The sequence below is a fragment of the Papio anubis genome, chromosome 5 (genome assembly GCF_008728515.1).
Source record: "Papio anubis isolate 15944 chromosome 5, Panubis1.0, whole genome shotgun sequence".
NCBI lineage: Eukaryota > Metazoa > Chordata > Mammalia > Primates > Cercopithecidae > Papio > Papio anubis.
The window spans coordinates 2,723,124-2,745,134 of NC_044980.1; the positions used below are offsets into that span (position 1 = coordinate 2,723,124).

Genomic DNA, 22,011 nt, shown 5'->3' on the forward strand with positions numbered 1-22,011 from the left:
GGAGTTTCAGGGGCTGGTGATGGTATTTGCTGGATCTTTAGAACTAAATGTCAACTCACAATGATGACCACATAGCTTCTTTTACTTTCTGTTTTCTTTCTTTTTTTCTGAGACAGGGTCTCACTGTCACCCAGGCTGCAGTGCAGTGGCACAATCTTAGCTCACTACAATCTCAAGCGATCTTCCTGCTTCAGCTTCCCGAGTAGCTGAGACTACAGGTGCACACCTCCATGCCCAGCTCATTTTTAAATTTTTTCATATAGAGATGGGGTCTCACTATGTTGCCCAGGCTTGTCTTAAACTCCTGGACTGCAGCGACTCTCCTGCCTTGGCCTCCCAAAGTGCTTGGATGACAGGCATGAGCTGCCACGCCAGCCTGCATCATTCTTTACAGGCAGATGCACCTGCTGCTTCATATTCATGCCTTTGATGCTTCCTTTCTTGATGGCTCAGAAGCAAACACAGATGAAACCCCTACATCGTGTGCACAGGCCAGACATACATATTCATTACATGTTTCAAAGTTCTTTATGAGTGGGATTTCCTGTAGTACCTGAGGACCATCTTGATTTACTCTAATTCCGGGTCTCATGTTCAGATTCCCCCGCTTTTTTTGCTTTTGTGACTTATCTCTAATCAGGGCTCCTGATGCAGGAGAAGGGCTGAGTGTTTGCTGATGGTTTGGGATAGTGTGTCTGCTCGGCATGGGAAGGAGAAAGCTAAGATGACACCATTGGCTGTTTTACGGTCATTTCATGAGGAGTTAGCAGATTTTTCCCCTTTTATTAAGAGGCTGGAAGGAGTACTGCTGTGGATAGAAGTCCAGGAAGACATCAGCTCATCTAAGGAACGGTGTTCTAGCAAGACAGGCTCGGAGGGAAGACGTTAGGAGTTTCCAGAAATGACCCAAGGAGGAGTCATTCAAGAAGATGGAAAGCATTTGCTATGGTGTTGTGGAGGGCATTTTTCCACTGGGGTAATTTGCACATCTTGATGGCTTCCAGTTTCTTCTGATTCTCAGAGGCTGTGAATTCGTGCTAGAAGCAGCCTTTTTACATTCTTTAGGTCTTTATCATCAAAATTGCTTGTGTGTGTGTGTGTGTGTGTGTGTGTGTTTCTGTTTACCCAGGTAAGTTTCTAGCCTTTTAGTTCCCTAGTGTTGCTAGCCTGACTCTGCAGTGTGTCCTACATCCTGAGGACAGGACCTGGGATGCCACCAACACTGTCCCCCACAACTTGTCCTTGATGTTCTGATGCAAAGCCAGAGGAACAGCTGTCCAGCTCCAGCCTGATTTACAAACACAACCCAGGCGCCCTTTGGGGAACCATGCAGAAGAGAAAGCAAAGGTGAGTCAGGGTTTGGGGAAGAAAAGGCACTCAGCAGCCGAGAGGCAAAAAGCAGAGGAACCCATGTCTTTCAGTCATTTGCATCAGTCTCTTTGTGTCTCTCCCCTGAAGTTTCTGTAGCTCCCCACACCCCAGGAAGGGCATCTCTGAGAGTGTCTTCCTGGTGACAAGGCTCTGTGGGAACAGCAAGGGGCAGAAAGGCTGACGTAGAAAAGGAGGCGGCATGGCTGCCCCAGATCGCTCTGCAGACTGAAGGTACAGCCACCATGAATATGACATCCACCCTCGTGATTGTGGCCGGGTTTTGTCTATGATGTGAGGGATCTAGCGATGGTTCTAAATGGTAAGTGACGTGTGCACGTAATGTCTGCATGTGTGTGTGGCATGTGGGTGTTGGAGGTGGTGTGGGAAGGGCACGGGGAAAGACGAGGATCAGCGTTGCTAGCTTGGTTCAAGTAGACACCAGAGCGGATGACTGAGGCCTGTGAACCTATGTGTTTACCGAAGGAAAGTCTCCTGTCCCACATGTCTTTGTCTCATTGCTATAACCTCATGGACCCTGTAGGGTACACAGAGCTCATTTTACTGGTAGGAAAATGAACCCCGCAAGGTGTTGCTAAGTACCCACAAATCTGTCTACGAATGGAGAGAAGAAGGAATTTGCTAGTCAGGGCCACCTGCGGCCAGTGTGAACACGTGACAGCATGTATGAGGAAGTGACTCCATGTTAGCACATTCCCAGAGTCTTCAGGCCCCCTGAGAAAGGTGGCCAGTAAAGGGGGGCAGAGGGCACCTGGGAGATGTAAGCAGGCAGGGCTTCAGCATTGGCCTTCGGGTCTCCAGGGCTTGGCATGCTTAAGACAGATTCCACAGATCCGCCTGCTTCCCTTTTCCTGAGCTCAGCCTTCATTCCCTGACTCCATCCCTAAGAACTCGCACATGCCCCAGCAGGTCATCCTCATTGACCTTGAAATTGGGCCACAGTGGTTGTGTGTGTTTCTCCTCCCACTCTGAGCCTCCCAGCATCTCCTGGCTTGGCCACACTGGTTGCGGTCATGATGCTGTCAACCATCACCACTGTCCGGATCCTGACAACTCAGTCTTTGGACCCTTTGCACATGAACAGCTTTGTTTTCCTGTATCGTCTGGACTCTAAGCCTTTCTCATTCAGAGGGATTTTACAAGGACCTGTTGAAATTCACTTGATGAATAGCAATTGCTTTGATTCTGGACCAATACTGGGCTCCATATCTAAGTGCATTCAAAGTATTCTCTTTGCAACTGAGACCCTGTGCCCAACTGCATTGCTTTCTTTCTGAGACTGGGACCCTTTTGAGCGTAGAGGTCTTTCTGCAAGTTACCCAGCCAGCGTCCTATATGAAATGGAACCTGTGGAAAGCATTGCCAATGGTGACGCCTCGGTTTCCTCATCTCACTGAGCTGCAGATGATGCCAAATGGCTTAAGGATGGTTTTGGACACCCTTGTGTTCAAGAGCTACATCAGCTTTAGTTCTTTATTTAAATTAAACAGTTAATTTTGGCAGTGGTAGGTGGTAATGAAGGGGAATGGAACGTGTAAGCAGCTAATGTCTAAGTTCCTGAAACTATGGGGGCACAGGTAGGAAGCTCCATGGGGCAAAGTGTGGTTACGAGGCTGGACTGCGTGGAGTTAATGAGACAGCCACATCCTCCCTTAGGACTCTTCCTTGTGTGCAATGTTTGTCTTTCAAATACTCCACCGGCTGCACCCGTGCACAATGTTCCCACTGAACAGACTTCCTTCTCGCAGTATTTTCCTTACTGGGCCCTTTGCAAGAACATTCTATAGGGATTTCCCTGAATTTGAAATCTGAGCTCATGACTTTAGAGACAGTGCTGGCTGACTTCATTCCAGGAGGACTGAGCTCTTCCATTTTCCAGCAGTCATGGCGCATTCTGTGGTCGTTTTCCAAGAGCCTGTGGTGGGTTGTCCTGTTTCTGCTGGTGGGAAACAAATTAAACAAAATTTGCTATTTGCCTTTCACCCCTCAGTTCATCAAGAGAGCATTAGTCGGCTGAGTGACTGCCGCCCCCCAGGGGCTGGGAGAGGGGGGTCTTGAGGGAGTTCCTGGTGCTACTGCATGCCTGTGGGTTGGGAGATCATATCCTATTTGTATCAGACGGAATATGCTGGACCAGAAAAAAGAACAACTGGGAACTGTGTTCTTCCAACTTTGGTTTCTGATCCCTCTAGTTAATGCCATCCATGAAAACAATTAACTTCTCTATATTTCAGGATCCAGGCAGGACCTTGTAGGAATCTTATTTAATTATGTGCTATATTAATGTTATATTGATTATGTTATTGCCTGTAAATCCAGTTGCTTAATAAAGCTGCAGTCATTTTGCAATAAAGTTGCATTTGCAGTCAATTAATGGGTGTCTGGGGGGTGGAGAGCTATGTGAGGGGCGTCGGTGCTAAGAGAACACGTCCTTGGGCTGAGCACCCGAGGAACCCACAGAGAAAGCCAGGGGCGTGTGTGTATGTATGGGAATGTTTGTGTGGGTAGGTATAGAGGTGCATTAAGTCAAAAGGCAAAGCATGTGCCCCGTGGCACTTATTTTTAGCTCATGGCGCTGGATATTTATGAACGGCCGACTGTATGGCCCAGCTCAAAAGCGGCACTGAGGCGGCGTCCATCCAGGGGACAGGACAGTGTTTGATTTTAGAAATACCAGTAAGTGATAACTGCCAGTATGGAGAGCATGTGAAGGCTAGGGAACAAAGCACACTTTGATTGCTCATCATGCTAACATCCAAGTTGGAGGAACATATCCTCCCATTCAGAGGAAATGCCATCGCTCCTCTGACGATCACATCTGCCACTAATATCGTTCGGCATGTGGTCTGACTTTTATCTCTCTACCAAAATCTCATGTCCTGAGTTTTACATCTGATGATAAATCCAGGTCACTACAAAATAAGTACAACTATTTCTGTCTCATCTTTCGTGATGTGTCCAAGATGTGTGTTCTCATAACAGAACAAGAATAAATATTAAAGTCTTATGAGTTTATTTTTAAGAATGCACCCTAGCAAATAGAAAATAACACATTTCCTAATTCAGATAGATAGTTGATCTTTCCCATAAATGGTAGTGATATGAAAATCATGTAACTATACTCAAGTAATTTTATTTGGAGGCAGGCAGATAGTTCTACCATGCCAATTAGTTTTTGACTTTTTAACATGCGTGTCTCTTTGACCATAAGGATGATGTTTAAAAATGTATAAGCTAGTGATGAAAAAATGTGGTTTATGACCATGAAGCACACATCTGTGACAAACCAAATAACTTTCACCCGGGAATACGGAAAGCATCGAAGCTCCGGGTCTCTAAGCCTCCCTGACACCAGCTCCCACTCTTGTCAGGGGCAAATAACTGTAAATCACAATATAAAACCCAATATTTCCTCCAAAGTTTCTGTGGGACCTTCTGAGAATGTGGGCTTTTGTGTTATCTTTTCTATGCCTCCGTCTCCCAGATGTCTCCTCATTCTGCAGGCGGGGAGCACATGGGCCCATCACTGCACACGACAGGTGCTCAGCGGCTCTGGGGGCTTCCAGGGGCGAAGGGCTTCTCAGTCTCAGGAATGTCCTTGCTGCTTCACTGTGAGGCTTCCAGGTTTCAGTGCACTCCAGAGTTGAGTGTCCCTATCAGAGAAGGAATGTTCCATGTTAAGCCAAATTCGTGTCTCCAAGGCTGTTGTCTCTTCAGCTTGGAGGACCAGCTCCCCTTGTGACAGTTGGTGGGCACTGGGAGCTAAAGGAAGATGAGAGGAACAAGCCTGGAGTGGGCAGCCCATGACCCCCGAGGACAGCACAGTCTTTCAGTCACCCACAGCTGGCATCAGCCCAGAGTGGTTGCAGGGAGAGGGTGTTTAGATCTGATCCTCGGGATCCTCTCCGATAAGGAAGTTCAGCGTGTGAGGAATAAGAGGCCTCCAGATTCCACAGGATCCTCAATTGTTTTGTCCCCTTACTGTTACTGCTGGAATGAATCACTGGAAAGAGGTGGTCACTCCAGCTTTCCTTACAGCTGCGATGTGAATCGAACAGAAATACCACCACATTGAAATGAATGTATCCTGACATCCTGTTTCCTGGATAGGAACTGAAGAGGACCTTGAGTGAAGTGGGAAGTAAAAGCCAAAAAGAACTAGGGTGGGGGCAGGTTCCAGAACCCTCCCCCAGCTCTGCAGGGACCTGGCCTTTCAGAGAGCTGCCCAGCCTGTGTGGCAGCCATGCTGTGATTCGTGCAATGAAGTTTTGTAGTGTCCACCTGTCTCTGAGCAGCGGAAGGAAAGGAGATAACGAAGCTCATGTGTAATCATTTGTACCTGTCTAATCACTGCCATCAAAGAGGGCAGGAGCATCCCACCCACTGCCAGTTTTCTGAAAGCCAGAGGAAGTGTCAGCGGATAAAGGAACTTAAACCTTGGAGGCCATTTCTCCATGGCACGGACCCCCAGCTCAGTCCCGAAGAGACAGAGGGAAGCGGCCCTGCACCCAGCACCCCCTGCAGCCTCTGGTGATCTGCCAGCCATCTGTGAACCCAGGCACGCCAGGGGGGCCCCGCACTGCACCAGGTCCACCACAGCCTGCCTGCCACAGGCCACGACGTAGGCCTTTTGAAGCGCAGGACCTGAACAGCTGCCGACTGTGTTGGAAGGTGAAAGCCGCCTTTCCAAGTCTTCCTTCGTTCTCAAGGCTCTCTGGACTTAGCTCCTTAGCTCACATTTTCTTTTCAGTCAAAGTTTTGCCTAATTTACCACGGAGGAGTTCACAAGAACTGATGTCCTTTGGAATCAGTTGAGAGAAAGCACTGGCTCAATGCTGTACGTCGAAGCAGGAACAATTGCTGCTTTGTCCTGGGGCGGTGCAGAGACACCAAGTGGACCCCTGACTTCAGGGGGTTCACAGCGAGGGCGGTGGGAAGGCCACGTGGCCCCATGAGGATGAAGCGGGACAAGAGCTTAAGCTGGGGTGGTGGCTTCCAGATGACACAGTAAGGCAAGGGAGGCCAACTTGACAACAGTTTGTGATGGGTCTGAATTGTACAGCCTGTATCTTAGGGGACATTTCTGGAGGAACCTCAATAGTTTCCTAGCAAACAGTACTTTGGACTTGGAGTGGGCCTCTCTCATTGATATTGACCATGATTATTTTTTGCACGCACTTTGGTGATAAATTGCTTTCCCCTCCACTCTCTCTGTTAACCTAATGGTTTTCTCCCTGCCACAAAGACATTTCTCAATGTCTGGAGACATTGATGGGTGCTGACAGTGAGTACTGCTGGCATTTAGTGGGTAGAGTCCAGGGACAGTGCTTTGCATCCTGTAATGCATGGGACACCTTCCCCTTTCTGCAGCAGAGAATTATCCAGCCCCAATGTCAGCAGAGCCAGAGCAGAGAAGCTGAGTAGCCCCTCATGTGCATGCTCCTTCCTTCATGACTGTGGATGGAGAAAGGCCAGGGCTCCAGCCCCAGGCCCAGCATGCACACGAGAGCATCTTCTGCAGGTCACGGTGTCTCTGGGCCTCTGTCTTCCTATCTGCAGAGTGGACATAGAGGACCTCTTGCCTTTCTTCAAAAAGTGTCATGGGGAGGGGACGTGCAATCCCAGGGCTGAGCGTCATTTTCCTCTAGGCACAGGAGGAGTGGGGATCAGATAAGTTGCAACTGTAGAGGCCATGCATTAGCAGAGGCCTGTGAGTGAACTTTGTTTTGCTGATGAGCAAATCCCGACATTGCGCCAGTGCCTGAGGCTGGAAGGCTGAAAGGCAGAGCCGAGGGCTCCGGCCGCTCCAATGGGCATCCTTCCACCACTGTTATCTCCCTCTTTTGTTAATTCCTCAGCACTTCTTTTTTCTCACAAAGTGTCATATTCATATCTAGAGATCACTCATCCAAATTTTAATTTCAACCTTTGATATTATAATTTGATAATGAATTTAATCAAGGCACTCTCAGATGCAAGCCATGGCCCTGTTTTCCTCTACACACTCACTGTGTGACCTTAGTGACCATCACATCTGGGCCTCAGTTTACCCATCTGGGAGCCAGTGCTCTTTTCCTGGTTCAACAGAGTGTTGTTTGGACTTCTGAATGGGCTGACTGTCCTGTGCTTGTGTTTCTGGTGAAAGATACTGAGCTGGGAGAAAGACATCACTCCTGTTGCAGCTTACGCAAGACATTCATCTCAAGTAAAGGAAGCTTAATATCTGAATGCTCCCAGATGGCCAGATGTTAGCAGTCAAAAAGAATAAGAACCTTACATTTGAATTTCATGAATTAGGTCTTCTGATCAATGGCCCACACTCAGTGTCTCCAGAGGGCACAGCCAAGGGGTCCTTGCAGCCCCTATGTAGAGAACACGTTGACCACCATATGCCTCTCAATGTGAATTAAATCCAGCTCTGGTTTGTAAAAGGGTGAACTGTCAGACATCTGAGGACAATCCCTTTGAGTTTTTATATTGCTTGAAGAATATTTAAGAAGAAGAAAATCAAAGAGTTAGGAGTACAGACAGAGTGAGTTGGGCAGCAAGGGTGACACCTCAGTGCACAGGGGCCAATGCTGTTTTCTCCCCTAGTTCAGGAGGTAGCTGCACAGGAAGACTTCACCTATACCTGCCAGGATCATCCCAGGGCCTAGGAAGAGGGTCTGGCACTCAGAGCTCAGAAGCCTGTCTGGCTCACGCTGACCAGCTCTTCGGGCCTGGTGATTGCCGTTCACTTCTGTTTAGTTATTGCCACGGTCAGGAACTTTGCAGAATATCATCCATGTTTCTGAAAAGGCAGAGGCAGATAGAATTCCTTTCCCTCCTTAGAAAGCCAGCTGGAAAGGCCTTCTGTTCCCCAAACTCTTACGACATACAGGGATAAAATCTCATTTCACAGCTGGGCTGATGGGCCTAGGACCTACCCTGATTTTCTGAAATGCAAAGCACTACATTGCAATGACTGAAAGGTAAGAAAGATGTCTACAATCAACAGCCAATCAGAAAAGGAAGGAAGAAAGGACAAATTCAGTCCAAAACATTCAGAAAACAAGCAGGCTTAGCTTTCCAGGAGATGCTGTAGGAGGAAGCTTTCCCCTGGACCAGCTGTGGTATGTCTGGGGTCAGGGGAACGGCAGTCCAGGCACCCGTCTGTGCCTCAGGAAGCTCTCTGGTACCCTCTTAATTTGCAATCAGGACCCAGAATACATGAGCTTGTTGGTTATGGGAACGTGTTCATCTGCACTTGGATTTCATGGCATCTACAGAGTTAGATGACCCCACCGGTGCACCCTCACGCGTGCAGTTCAGGGAAATGAGCCCACGGGAGCAGGCTCTGTGAGCGCAGCCGGCACTTCTGAAATGGAAAGGTGCTATGTATTGTTTCTCACACAGCCAGCTGAAGCAAGCTCAGGCCCATGTCATGGAAAAGGTGTAATCTTCTTCATCTGTGTGTGCACAGCACCACGGACCATGGATTGAGCCACTAGTGATGAATCCTATGTTCTGCATAGATATAACTCACTGCACCCACTGGGCTTTCTTCACAATGGACCAAAGGGTGGGCTTCTAGGGAAATACTCTATTTTTCATGTTTTCATTTCAGTAAAAAACACTGACTTTGAGAGATTGCTTTAAAAACAAACTGACTAAATGATTATTTAATAGGACAGATTGGCAATCGTCACCAGGGAGGTAATAGGACTGAGCTGAAGTGCTCAACTTTCCAGAGGGAAAGGAGACTCTGAGAGAGATCCTTCCTGTGGCATCTGTGGTCATGGGAGTCCACAGAATTCGAGCTTCATCCCTCCAAACCTGGGGAAGCCAATAGGGCCTGAAAGTCCAGCTGTGTTATCTCAAAGTGACTGACTTCTTTAGATCCATTGAGAGAAACAGGTCTCCCGAACGTCCGAACATCCCTGAAGGAGTCCGTCTTTGAGGCTGCCTCCAGACCTCAGCTTCCACTCTGGCTCTGCTTGTATGGCATTGCCCCAGGAAAATGGCACTAATTTGTATTTTCGACCCAAGAGAGTTATCCCAAGGAATTTCTTCTGTGTGTGTGTGTGTGTGTATATATATACATATATATATGTAAATATATATATTTTATATTTTATATAAAATACATATAAAATATATATATTCTTTTATATTTTATATTTTATATAAAATATATATATTTTAAAAGAAGGAGAAGTGAGGGAAGAATAAGAATTACAAGAAAGCATAAGGAGAGAAGAAAAGAGTATGAAAGAATTCTTGGGTTTCAGGGGAAGATCTGCCTTCATCACGTTATTTATGAGAGGGAAACATGAAAACTAACCTAAAAGTCTGAGAGGAGATAATTCCTTAAATGGATTTTAATCCAAGCACTCAAAGGAAAAATAAGCAGGCATTAAAAAGCAAATCTCCCCAAAATTTAACAATGTGAACATGTTTATGTTGCATTGCTAAGTGAAAAAATATGGAAACTGACTATATTTATGACTTGATTTTAATTCTGAAAACAATATATACTTTTTTATGTATTACCATATCTCTGTCCACATGAATACACTGAAACAAGCCTAAAGAGATGTTTACAAAAATATTGTTTTTTTCCTATTAAATGGTATGATAGTACTGATTGGTGTTTCTTCTTTATACTTGAACGAAGTTTTGACATTATTAAATGAGACAGAAAATTTTTTAATAAAAGGTAATAGTTCAAATAGTTTTGGAATAATTTTTACTTCAAGTTATAAAATTAATTACATCAACTTTCTCAGATCTGAGTTTATCCCAGAATGTCCTTTAAAATCAGATGTAATTCTTGTGTGTGTGCACATTTCAGCCAATGAAGGTAGACGTAGAATGAACAGGCAGAGATCAAGTAGAGAAGCCCTTTCACACCATGTAGAGATGCATATTTGCAAACCATGCTAGATGGATAGCAATCCTTATGAGACTGTGGAAAGCAAAAAGAAAGAACTCCACATTCCAAGTGCCACTTAGCAATGAAAAGCCATCTCATATAAATACACTCAGCCCCTACAACATGTGTCCTGAGAGTCAACACCCTTGAACCCTCCAAATGCCTGTCTTGTGGGTGATGCACCATTTCACACACCTTAATGTTCACCTAGAGGAGAAACAGTAACAATGGCCAGCTTCTTACTGTTCCCAAACCCCCAACTGTAGTCATCAGGCTCACATCTCAGATAAAGTCTCCCTGATGGCATTCCTGTTTGTAAAAGACAAACTTACAAAAATAAAAACTTTGGCTATTAACTGAATTTTTAAAATGATCTTTAGCAAAAGAATAAAAGGCTACTGGACAGTGAGAGAGCATTGTATTAATCCGTTTTCATGCTGCTGATACAGACATACCCGAGACTGGGCAATTTACAAAAGAAAGAGGTTTAATTGGACTCACAGTTCAAGCGGCTGGAGAGGCCTCACAATCATGGTGGAAGGCAAGGAGGAGTAAGTCACATCGTATGTGTATGACAGCAGGCAAAGAGAGAGCTTGTGCAGAGACACTCCCATTTTTAACACCATCAGATCTCGAGAGACTCATTCACTATCACAAGAACAGCAGGGGAAAGAGCCAACCGCATGATTCAATCACCTCCCTCTGGGTTCCTCCCATGACACATGGGAATTGTGGGAGTTACATGTCTAGATGAGATTTGGGCGAGGACACAGCCAAACCACATCAAGCGTTTTCCCCCTCCTGTCATAGAACAGGTGTCTGTTCACTTCATGCAGGAGCACCAGGATGCCCGTTAATGCCCAGGAAACCGTCACGATGGCTTGGTGATAGGACAGTCGGTCCTGGGGCTCTGCCATAAACTCACAGGGTAGAAACCACACCATTTCTAGTCACATTAGGAGGCTATACTTGAGGATAATTATAATTTCTGGTTTTCCAAATTTCATGTACTAATTTATAGCTTTTACATCTCCCTCACATAACTCATTCTGGAAGTCTATCTTTGCAAGATTCTCCTAATTATTAGCACTTGTGACTATTTTACACCTAACAATAACACCAACAAAATTAGCTGGACGGGACAATAGGAAGTGTATTGGTACACAATGAGCTGTGGTTTCTGACTCTAGTAAGCCAGGCAGTCTGGGGTAAGCCAGTCTATCTCTCATGGAGTCAATGATTGAGTCAAAATCATAGATATCATTGAGTAAGATGACTTCAAACTTGTTTTTCCTTTTCCAGAAGTATAAAACAGACTAACCTGTAGCACAGAAATAAAAACATATGCAGTGCACTTGTACATATATGTTCATATACATGCAGATTTACAGGCAAGGAAACGCTTCAGAAAAATATACTTGCTGGTACACGTGCAACACACTTTGTTATGTTTTATCCTTTTTTCTTTTTTTTTTTTGTGTTTGAAACAGAGTCTCACTGTCTCACTCAGGCTGGAGTGCAGTGGTGTGATCATGAGCTCACTGCAGTCTCAACCTCCCAGGCTCAACTTAACCTTCCACCTCAGCCTCCCAAGTAGCAGATACTACGGATGTGCACCATCATGCCCAGATAATATTTATATTTTTTTGTGGAGATGGGTTTCATCATGTTCCCCAGGCTGGTCTCCAACTCCTGGGCTCAAGCGATCTACCTGCCTTGGCTTCCCAAAGTGCCGGGATTACAGGTGTGGGCCGCCAAGCCTGGCCTTCCATTCTAATGTTACAGTCGGTTGTGACCAACTGAATTTATGCCATGATCTGTATCCTGGCAAACACCTATGCATATACTTTACAAGAAGGACTCTTACAATATGTATGACGAGGTGAGAACAAGTTCTAAGCAGTGACCCCGGCCATCAGTGTGTCTTGTGCTACAGTAAGGAGATGCCAGTCTGGAATCTCTGAAATGCTATCTGCATTCACCATCCCACGGGGCCGCCCTCTAAGGCAGAAGTGTCCCGACCTGGTGAGCATCTCCACGCGGCTGCCAGAGTTCGGACACGCCATCTTTCTCCTCTGCCTTTTTGCAGGTGGGAGGAGACGGGTGTCCCCTCAAGGACACATCAAGGTCACAGGAAGACTCATTAGTTCCAGGGATCATATGCCTGTGACCTCACCTTCGAGAAAGACAGTCCTTCCCTCCTGACCTCATTATTTCTTAGATGCAGGAGAACCTTTCCCACAAGCCTCACAGCAGTTCTTTCCTTGGGTCCGAGTCACCCAGACTGGATCCCATTCCATGTTGAATTTGTCATGGAAGCCAGAGATGGTAGCATCTTACCTTAGATTCTGGGATGGTGTGAGGGTTCTGCCTACAGGAAGCGGTGAGTGTCACTGGGGCAGGGCTGGGAGGGGACAGCCAGAGAGGATGAGGGAGGCATTGGTCACGGTGTCTGCTGACCGTTGCTTTCCATCCCTGAGATTCTATGAGGCTGGGTAAATATCTCTGAAATGCTCAACAAGGTTCAAATCTACTAGGAACCTACCTACAGCTGGGGATCTAGCTGTCCTCCCTAAAGATGTACGGAGTAAGAAAGGACACACTTAGGACTCAGCTCCTCCTGAAGCCTTCAAAACCGTGGCCGGCTATTGGTGGCATTACTGAGACTGAAGGATGGTCCCCTGTATTAGTGCCTCCTGGATTCCCTCTCTTATCAATAGAACCACTTCCCTCTTCCCCTCCCTCTCAAAGGCTGCAAGCTCCCCATGCCCAGCTGACCACCAGAGCCAGACAAGAACCAGCCCATATTACTGACCTGCTCTTGTTAATATCACAGCAGAGGAAGTGTCTCTGTGGCAAGACAGGACCCTGCCTTCCTGCTGTGGGTCCTATGCCCTTCTGTCCCCTAAGACTTGGCTTGATTCTGTGCAGCCTTTCTTTTCTGCTTTCTCTGGTTTGTTTATTTATTTCTTGCTCTGGGATCATTTTTACCCATTCTATTATCTCTCCTCTAAAACAAACCATAAAACAAACCAACACAGCAATGCCCAATGTCCCCTTTTTAATGGACTCTGCATTAAAAATATCTCTGGAAAGTTATCTAGTCCCCCAGTGTCTCATCTCTCTGCCTCTCCTCAGCTTCCCCTCGGGTGCTGCACTCCTGGCCTGTCCGTCAGACCTGCGGCTGCCATGCTCACCGAGACCTTCATTTCTGCAGATGTGATGGTGTGTGGCGCCTCTTCTCCCGACTCAGCTTCTCCATGGCCTCTGGCACACTTGGCCTCCCTGGCCCCGTAGTGGGAAAGCATGATTGAGATGTGGCGTCTGGGCTTGCTTACACCCTAGCTGTCCTTCCTGCTCACTGGCCATCTCCCTCCAGCTGCCTCTCCTGGCCCCTCCCGCCCTCTCATTCTGTAGGGTGCAAGGTTCACCTTCTCACCTCTCCTTACTCTCTCCCAGGTGACTCATCCCCTGGGTGACTCTGATCTGCATCCACATTCAGATGGCTCTAGAACCAGACACTGGCCTTGCCCACTGCCGTGTGCAGGGCTCCACGCAGGGCATCAAAGTGCCCACTAGGCCAGAGGTGTCCTGACCTCTACCACAAGCCTGTCCCGCACCCCTTCTCTTCTTCAAATGAACAGGACCTCTGCTTCCAGGTGCTCAGACTGAAGACCTGGGGCTGTTCCTCATTCGTCTCTTCTCATTCCCTGGCCTGTCCATCAGCAAATCCTGTGTGCGCCACCTCCAGGGTCTCTCTGGAATCCACCACTCCCGACCATTTCTGCAGCCACTGCCCTGGCCCAACCCACCACCTTCTCTTACCTGGATAATTGGAAAAGCCACTGCACTTTTACTGGATGGGGAAGGCAGTCAGGGAGGGCTTTCAAAAGTGTAAATCACATCACTTTATTGCTGTGATTATGAGCTTCTGTTGACGGCTGCCTCTTGCCACAAAACAAAACAAAACACATAACACTTTTCACTGTGGCTTACAAAGAAGAGCGTGAAGTATCCATTTCACAAATGGAAGAAAAATCAGCCCTTTACTGAAATTACCTGCTCAAGCCATGTTACAATCATATGAGTAATAACTGATTATTATTCATTGAATGTTTGCGTCTCCCCGCAGATTCCTCTGCTGAAATAATATAAGCGATGGTTTAGGAGGTAGCATCTTTGGGAGGTGACACAGCCATAAGGGTAGAGCCAGGTGAGACTCCAGCCTGAGGAGTGGTCCATGAACCAGCAGGCGCCCTCACCAGATGCTACGGGGGCCTGGACCTGAGAGCCGGCCCCAGCCTCCAGGACTGTGAGGAAATAAATGTTTATTGTTGAAGCCACCCAGTTTATGGTAATTTTGTGATAGGAGCCTGAATCAATGCTAATAGATTCTGAACGGTTCAACTTCTGTGTCCCAGGAAGAACTACAAGCACCTGGCCTGAATCAGGACCACAGTCTTAGGAGGTGGGCACTGTGACGATCCTGGCTTTACAGGTGAGGAAACCGAGGTGAAGTAACAAGACGTGCCCAGGCCACAGGTTTGCAGAGGGTAAAGTTAAGCTCAACCTGCTCCTGGGAAGCAGAGGCTGGGAAGGAGGTGAGCATGCAAGAAGCTCAGCAGGAGAGCTCCGTGCAGGAACGCCCCTGGGAGGAAGGGTGGAGGGCAGGCATCTTGCTGGGATGCAGTCTCCACGTGGGATGCCGCCAGCCTCATGGGAGCCTGCGTTGTGCTCGTGGGGCTGGTGAGGGGGCTTTGTTACCCACACACTAACCTGGGATTGGATGCGGGCTGCCGCAGTGGATGTGGGATCTTGGGGGAGGCATTCTCAAACCAGGAGGTTCCTGGAGAGGTTGAGGCTGTGGCCTTCTGTGGGCAGAGCACCCAGTAATGCACGGAAAGTGTCTTCAGCCCTCAGGGGGCATCTCCTCGCATCCTAGTGCCCACCAGGATCCATACAGCTGGCTCCAGGGCCTTCGGTCTTAACCGCTTTACTGAGCACACAAACTCCTTCTAGGTCGCGATCAGGAAAGGAAATAAGAGTCTGCAGCTTTGCGAAGCACACAAGGCTCTGATGCAGGCTCCACTCGCGGGGCCAGAGCAGGCTTCCAGCACTTTGGTGCTCCCATCAGCTTGCGTTCAGGCTGAGTAGGGCGTCTGCCTAATTGAGCCATAACACTTTTTTTCAAGAACTGCCCGGCTGGCATTCACGCCTTCTTGCATTATTAACAGAAACAATTTCCCCCCAGGAATTGTAAGGACTTATGAGGGGAGTTGAAAGGTGTGACTGGGGAAAGCCCCGTAGCTGGAGGAAAATGAATCCTTCTGCAGAGGAGATGCATGTAAATTTCCCATGGACATGCCCAGGGCTGTTTCTGTCTGGCTTTCATGGTGAGTTATGTTATCTGGATCCTGGGAAGGAATGGAGATGGCACAGAGGTTAACAGGAGTGAAAGGAAAAAATTGATTTTTCAATCGAAAATGCCATTGTTGCATTGATAACAGACAGCTTTAGGATTAGAAAGCTTCATATATTCGCGTCCACTGCCGTCAACCAGAATTTGTTTAGTTTTGTTTTTTTCTAATGAAAAGCTCAGAATTAATAGCCAACTACACAAATGATATAAAATAGGGTCTTTGTAACTATAAATGGATAATTGTTGAAGTTTATCATTATGGTCTTGGCATAAACAAAACATACATACCAAGAGCTATAGCAAAAGCAAAGTTTTCAATGTGAAGTAGGCAGCAGCTGAATCAGTGCAAATCAGAGCTCACATTTCCCTGCTGGTGAGAGCACCTTGGTCCTCAGAGGGTCGATGGGAGCATCTTTCCCCAGGTCTGCAGGCCTTTTGCTCCTGGGAGGAGTTGGGTGGTCAGTCTTGGATTGAGCTGGTGGATAACAAGCAGCATTTCTGGAATTTCTGTGCTGGGGCTCAGGGTGGTGCTATGGGCAGAAGATTAGAGAATGTGTCTGGAAGTTGTGTCTCCATCCATGGCGATAAATTGATTTGTACCCATGGCGAGAACTTGATTTTTCTCCAGGGCGAGAACTTGATTTTTATCCATGGCAAGAACTTGATTTTTCTCCATGGCGAGAACTTGATTTTTCTCCATGGCGAGAACTTGATTTTTCTCCAGGGCGAGCACTTGATTTTTATCCATGGCGAGAACGTGATTTTTATTTGGGATATTTTGGGGATGATTATATCAATTAGAAATCCTAAAGATTCCTTCCTTCACTCCTAGAGATGGGCCTAAGTTTCCAAGTTTGACTCATGCATGTGGGCAGGCATTCTGAGAGAGAGAGAGAGAGAGAGCGAGAGAGAGAGAAAGAGAGAAAGAGAGAGAGAGGTGCCTGGAGTGGCATCCCCCCTCCCTCCTCAGACTCAATGCAGCAGCGTTGTACCCAACACGGGGAGCTCAGGAGCCAGCAAGCCTTCTTCTGACTGAGGCTTGGTGGCCATCGCTATGCTCGGCTCCTCAGACACCCGTGCTGACCACCAGGTCGGGCTCACAGTCGCTTCTCATTCTCCCTTGTTCCAGCACCCATTTTTGTTTGGATAGTTTCTAAGATAGTATTACAAACATTTTCATCCAAAATACTTACATTTTCTCAACACAATAGGTGACTCTTAATTTTTTTTTCTCTGAAACGTACATTAGCATTGCCAAGTAGAGCATGGAGCCTTTCTTTCCCTCTTTTTTCCCCTTGCCCTTTCATTTCCTTTCTCCTTTCCTTTCCTTTCCTCTCCTCTCTGTTTGTTTTCCAGCAGCTCAGTTGGAGACTGACCACCCAACTCCTCACCGGAGCAAAAGGCCTGCAGACCTGGGGAAAGGTGCTTCCATCACCCTTCTGAGGATCCTCTCCTTTCCTCCTGTCTCCCTCCCTCCCTCCCTCCCTCCCTTCCTCCCTTCTTTCCTTCCTTCCTCTCTCCCTCCCTCCCTCTTTCTTTCCTCTATTTCTTTTTCTTTCTTTCTTTTTCTTTCTTTCTCTCTCTCTCTCTCTCTCTCTCTTTCTCTCTTTCTCCCTTTCTTCCTTTCTTTCTTTCTTCTTTCTTTTTCTTTCTTTTTTTTTTTGCAAGGTCTTGCTTTGTCACCCAGGCTGGAGAGCAGTGGCATGAACACAGCTCACTCCACCTCCCTGGCTCAAGTAATCCTTCCACTTCAACCTCCTAAGTAGATGGAAATACAGACGAGCATCACCATGCACAGCTAATTTTTGTGTGTCTACCCGACTCAGCATCCCAAAGTGCTGGGATTACAGGCATGAGCCACCATGCCCAGCATGGAGTTGTTTCTGATAAAGATTTTTTTTTTTGAAATGTTTTCATTCTGAATCTACACACAGAATGACAACCGCCAGTCTCACACTTTTTATCTTGCTCCCCTCTGCCCAGGGAGACTGAGTCCCACCCTGCCTGCTTGTGTGTTGTTTTATCTGCAAGATCTGGAACATGCAGGTACCTGACACACACTTGCAGAATGAACGAATGTGTGAGTTACAGGAAGACTTTGTGTAATGAGCTCATTCATTCAGAGCCTTTTAGAGACAGAAAGGTGTAGGGTTTTCTGAAAAGCACTGTGAGTTACATCAAGTTGAAGCAATAAATACACATAATCAGTCACAGTGAAGAATAAGGCCATAAATGTGGCTTCTACCTAAACACAAAGCATTAAGAATAAGATTGATATTCAAAACATGTACTTTCTCTAGTTGGTTTCCTTATTTCCCACCTATTTCTAGGAATGCTCTGAGGAGTTTGCAGTAGACGCACACACACTGAAAGGTGGATAAATTCTGTGTGTACAGTTGGGAACATGGGAAGGAGAAGCAAATGTACCAACAGCCAGGTTTAATATACCCACAATGCCTGGAAATGAGATTGGGAACACAAATGAAAATAGATGACCCAGGAAACACCCACTTAGCAAACACCTGTTTCAACTCTGTTACCTGCCAGGTGCTGGGCCCAGTGACGGGAACAGAAGGACAAAATTCCCCAGTCCCAAGTCTGGATCACCCTTGACTCTCCATGTCCCCTTGCACTCCGTGTTGGATTGGTTTGCCGATCTCCTTGGCGGTCTCTATTTTATTTTTATTTTATTTTATTTTATTTTATTTTATTTTATTTTAATTTTATTTTATTTATTTTATTTTATTTATTTTATTTTATTTTATTTTATTTTATTTTATTTATTTTATTTTATTTTTGAGAGGGAGTCTCACTCTGTTACCAGACTGAGGTGCAGCAGTGCATCTCGGCTCACTGCAACTTCCGCCTCCCGGGTTCAAGCGATTCTCCTGCCTCAGCCTCCCAAGTAGCTGGAACTACAGGTACACACCACCACACCCAGCTATTTATTTTTATTTTTATTTTTATTTTTGTATTTTTAGTAGAGACAGAGTTTCACCATGCTGACCAGGATCTCCTGACCTGGTGATCCATCTGTCTTGGCCTCCCAAAGTGCGGGGATTATAGACGTGAGCCACCACGCCCTGCTGGTGGTCCCTTTAAAATGAACTCAGGGTCCCCACGTTGCTCCCCACCTCCCCTGCGGCTGTGCAGGAAGGTCAGAGCCGGTGTCCTGGGCCTCCTACCTAGCGTCCCCCATGCCATCCTCAGTGCAGCAGCCCACATAGACACGTTCCGGTGTCAATCAGATCCTTCCACTGCTGAATGGTTCCTGTCTTGCCTGGGTAGAGGCCTGGCCTCCCACTGGCCTTCCAGGCCCTGAGCACCGAGTCCTGCGACTCTCTCTGGCCACAGGGACTTTCGCTCCTGCTCTGAGAGCCCACCGGGTGCCCTATGCCAAGGACACTGCCCTCCAGGTGTCCTGCCAACTGAGCCTCTTTGCACCAAGGGTGACTTCCCTGACTCCACCCTCCCAACACCTGCACCCCATGTCCCCCTTACCTGGCTGTTTCTCCATCAGTCACATCACTTGCCAGGTATCTCTGGGTTTCTATTTTGATATCATGCTTCTCCCACTAGATCGCAAGTGTCCTAGAGGTATGGAGCCTGTCGGATTGTTCCCTGTGGCATTTTCAGGCCCAGGTCCCGTGGGACCTAGAGCCATTCTCCACACTCTCTGTGGTGTGATTGATGCTATTTGCTGAAGGCCCACAGTCTCCCCTCCAAGGACTGTCCCTCAGTTATTGAAAAAAAAAAAGCAGGTCATTCCTTGAACAGTGTGAGGTTCTTTTGCACTGCGTTCTGTGGGAGGTTTCTCCTGCGTCACATTCGCCATTTGCTGAAGCTTTCTGGGCACTGCCCATGGTGAGTGCTAAGGGAAAGGCAGAGCAGTTTTCAGATGACTCACAAAGACTGAGCCTCTTGAGGAGAGCAGGGCACACCTCTCCGACTGCCTCTGCCGAGGGGCTGGGCCAGCCCATAGTCAGAAGCCAGTCACTCCTGCGGCCCTGCAGGGTGCTTCTCAAACGTGCTACATCCCGAGTGCTAGGGGCTGCACTGGGCCTCCACCCCACCACATTCATCTGCTGAAGCCCTAAGCCCCATGACCTCAGAATGTGACTGTATTTGAAGACGGGGTCTTTACAAAGGTACATGAGTTAAAGTATGGTCACTAGGGTGGGCCTAACCCCAAGTGACTGATGTGCTTATAAGAAGAGGAGATTAGGACCCAGCCACACAAAGAGATGAGAGTGGGAAGACACGGGGCGGAGGTTCCATCTGCACAGCATGGATCAAGGCCCCAGTGGGAACCAACCCTGCTGACACCTTGATCTTGGACTTCCAGCCTCCAGAGCTCTGAGACAGTGAATTTCTGGTGTTTAAGCCCCAGTGTGTGGCACTCATTATGGCCTTCCTAGCAGACTAAGATACTAGGCCTTGCCTCAAGCTCTTACTAAGCACAGATTTAGAAGCCAGGGTCCGTCCTCATAATTGGGTGGGCTTGAGTACTGATGAGGCAATTGGATTCTTCAGAGGGAGTTTGGACACTTTGGAGCCCATGGCATGATTTAGGCACAAGTCAAGGATTTTCCCCAAAGACAAATCTGACTTCACTTAAATGCATTGATTGGTATCTGAGGAGACCGTAGAATTCTACCTCAAAATCAGGGAGAAGGTGCTGGTATGTTCCCTTACATTCTGGGACCGGGACTGCTCATCCCCTTAGCTGTGGGGGCTTCAGCAGCACACCCACTGACTCTGACTATGAGCACGTGGCTTCGGGGGCACGTCTGGCATTTCCTGGTGGAGACACACAGACGCTGGAGAATCACTGCCACTGTCTGCAATGGAGTGAATGTGTGTGTCCCCCGGACTGTGTATGTTGAAATCCTAATCCCAAAGATGATGATATGAGGAGGTGGGGTCTTTGGGAGGTGATTGTCATAGAAGGCAGAGATCCTGTGAGTGGGATCCAGGCCCCAAAGAGCCTCTCCTGTCCCTCTGACCTGCGAGTACACAGTAAGAAGGCGCCATCTGTGAACCAGAAAGCTCCCTCGGCAGGCACAGAGGCTGCCTCTGCCTTGACTTGGAATTTCCAGCCTCCAGAGCTGTGAGAAATAGATCTCTGTGGTTCATGAGCCTCGAGGCTGATGGTCCTTTGTTATGGCACCTGACAAGACTAAGATAGTGTGTAAGTTGTGTAATATTTGTTTAATTAGAAGAATTGAAGAAGATAGAATGTCAACTGTGGTCTTGGATGACAGTGGCTTGTTAGTGTAGGGTGATTGCAAAAGTGTACCCCTGGGGTTGGGGGGTGCTGAACAGTGAGGGAGACTGTGTACATGGAGGGGCAGAAGGTGGATAGGAAGTCTACGCACATTCCTCTCAATTTTTCTGAACTTAAAACTGCTCCAAAGATGAAGTATATGAAAATATAAACAACAGCAATCATTTTAAAAGAATGATTTCCCTCACTTTGAGCCCTGGCCGAAAATTGTGGTTCTTCCTGGACCCTTTTCTCTGCCATATCTGGGCTGCCTCCTCTCAGTTTTACTCTCAGCTATTGAACTTCAGATCTTTCCATCACGTGTCAAAATAAATACAGCCTCTCAGTTCTCAAATGCCTTTATCATCCCTCATTGCCCACAGACTTCACAGGAGCCCATACCTTTAGTCTCCACAAGAAAAAAGAAGGCTGTGATCTCCATATTGCCACACTTTTATTTACCTTATCTGTAATATAATTAATAGATGACTGCAAGGAGATCAAGGTGCTTTCAAAGGGAACGAGACAGCTTCATATGAAACGTGCTCTTTTGAATCAGTCCAGGGCTCTATCAAAGTCTGTGTGATAATTTCATGTAAATCCTGGTGTTCCGAATCTGTATCTTTTAACCTGTACGTACCATTTTTAACACACTGCATTTCAAAGACATCGAAGGCTGGTCTAATTTGTATTACAGAATTACATTATTTTCGGCAAGCAGCACATCTTACTGATTTATTAAAATTAATATGGAAGCTCATTAGAAAGACACTCAGAGGTCTCAGACAGTCTTTCAAAAGGCTACGATGGTGAAAACCCACACAGTCAATGCAAAACCTGGTTTCATGCAGCTCGGTGACACCTTGGACATGTGTATTTTGGAGTTGCCTTTTGGCAGTCTCTGGAGGGCCTGCACCATTCACGGTGGCCACCAAAGGACATTCACACTCTTGTCACCACTTGAGCCTCCAATCTATTTGTTTACAAATTCCTCCTTTGTTTAGTTTGGGCAAATAAAGTAGT

At 47.1% G+C, this 22,011-nt stretch overlaps 1 long non-coding RNA gene across 1 annotated transcript; it reads left to right on the forward strand.

Annotated features, from left to right (window-relative positions):
• Window positions 1-295: 295 nt before the first annotated feature.
• On the forward strand, window positions 296-3,742 carry LOC103884900. The gene is made up of 2 exons (XR_647718.3): window positions 296-1,347; window positions 1,459-3,742. It is a non-coding gene; the product is annotated as an uncharacterized LOC103884900 (long non-coding RNA).
• The last annotated feature ends 18,269 nt before the right edge of the window (window positions 3,743-22,011 follow it).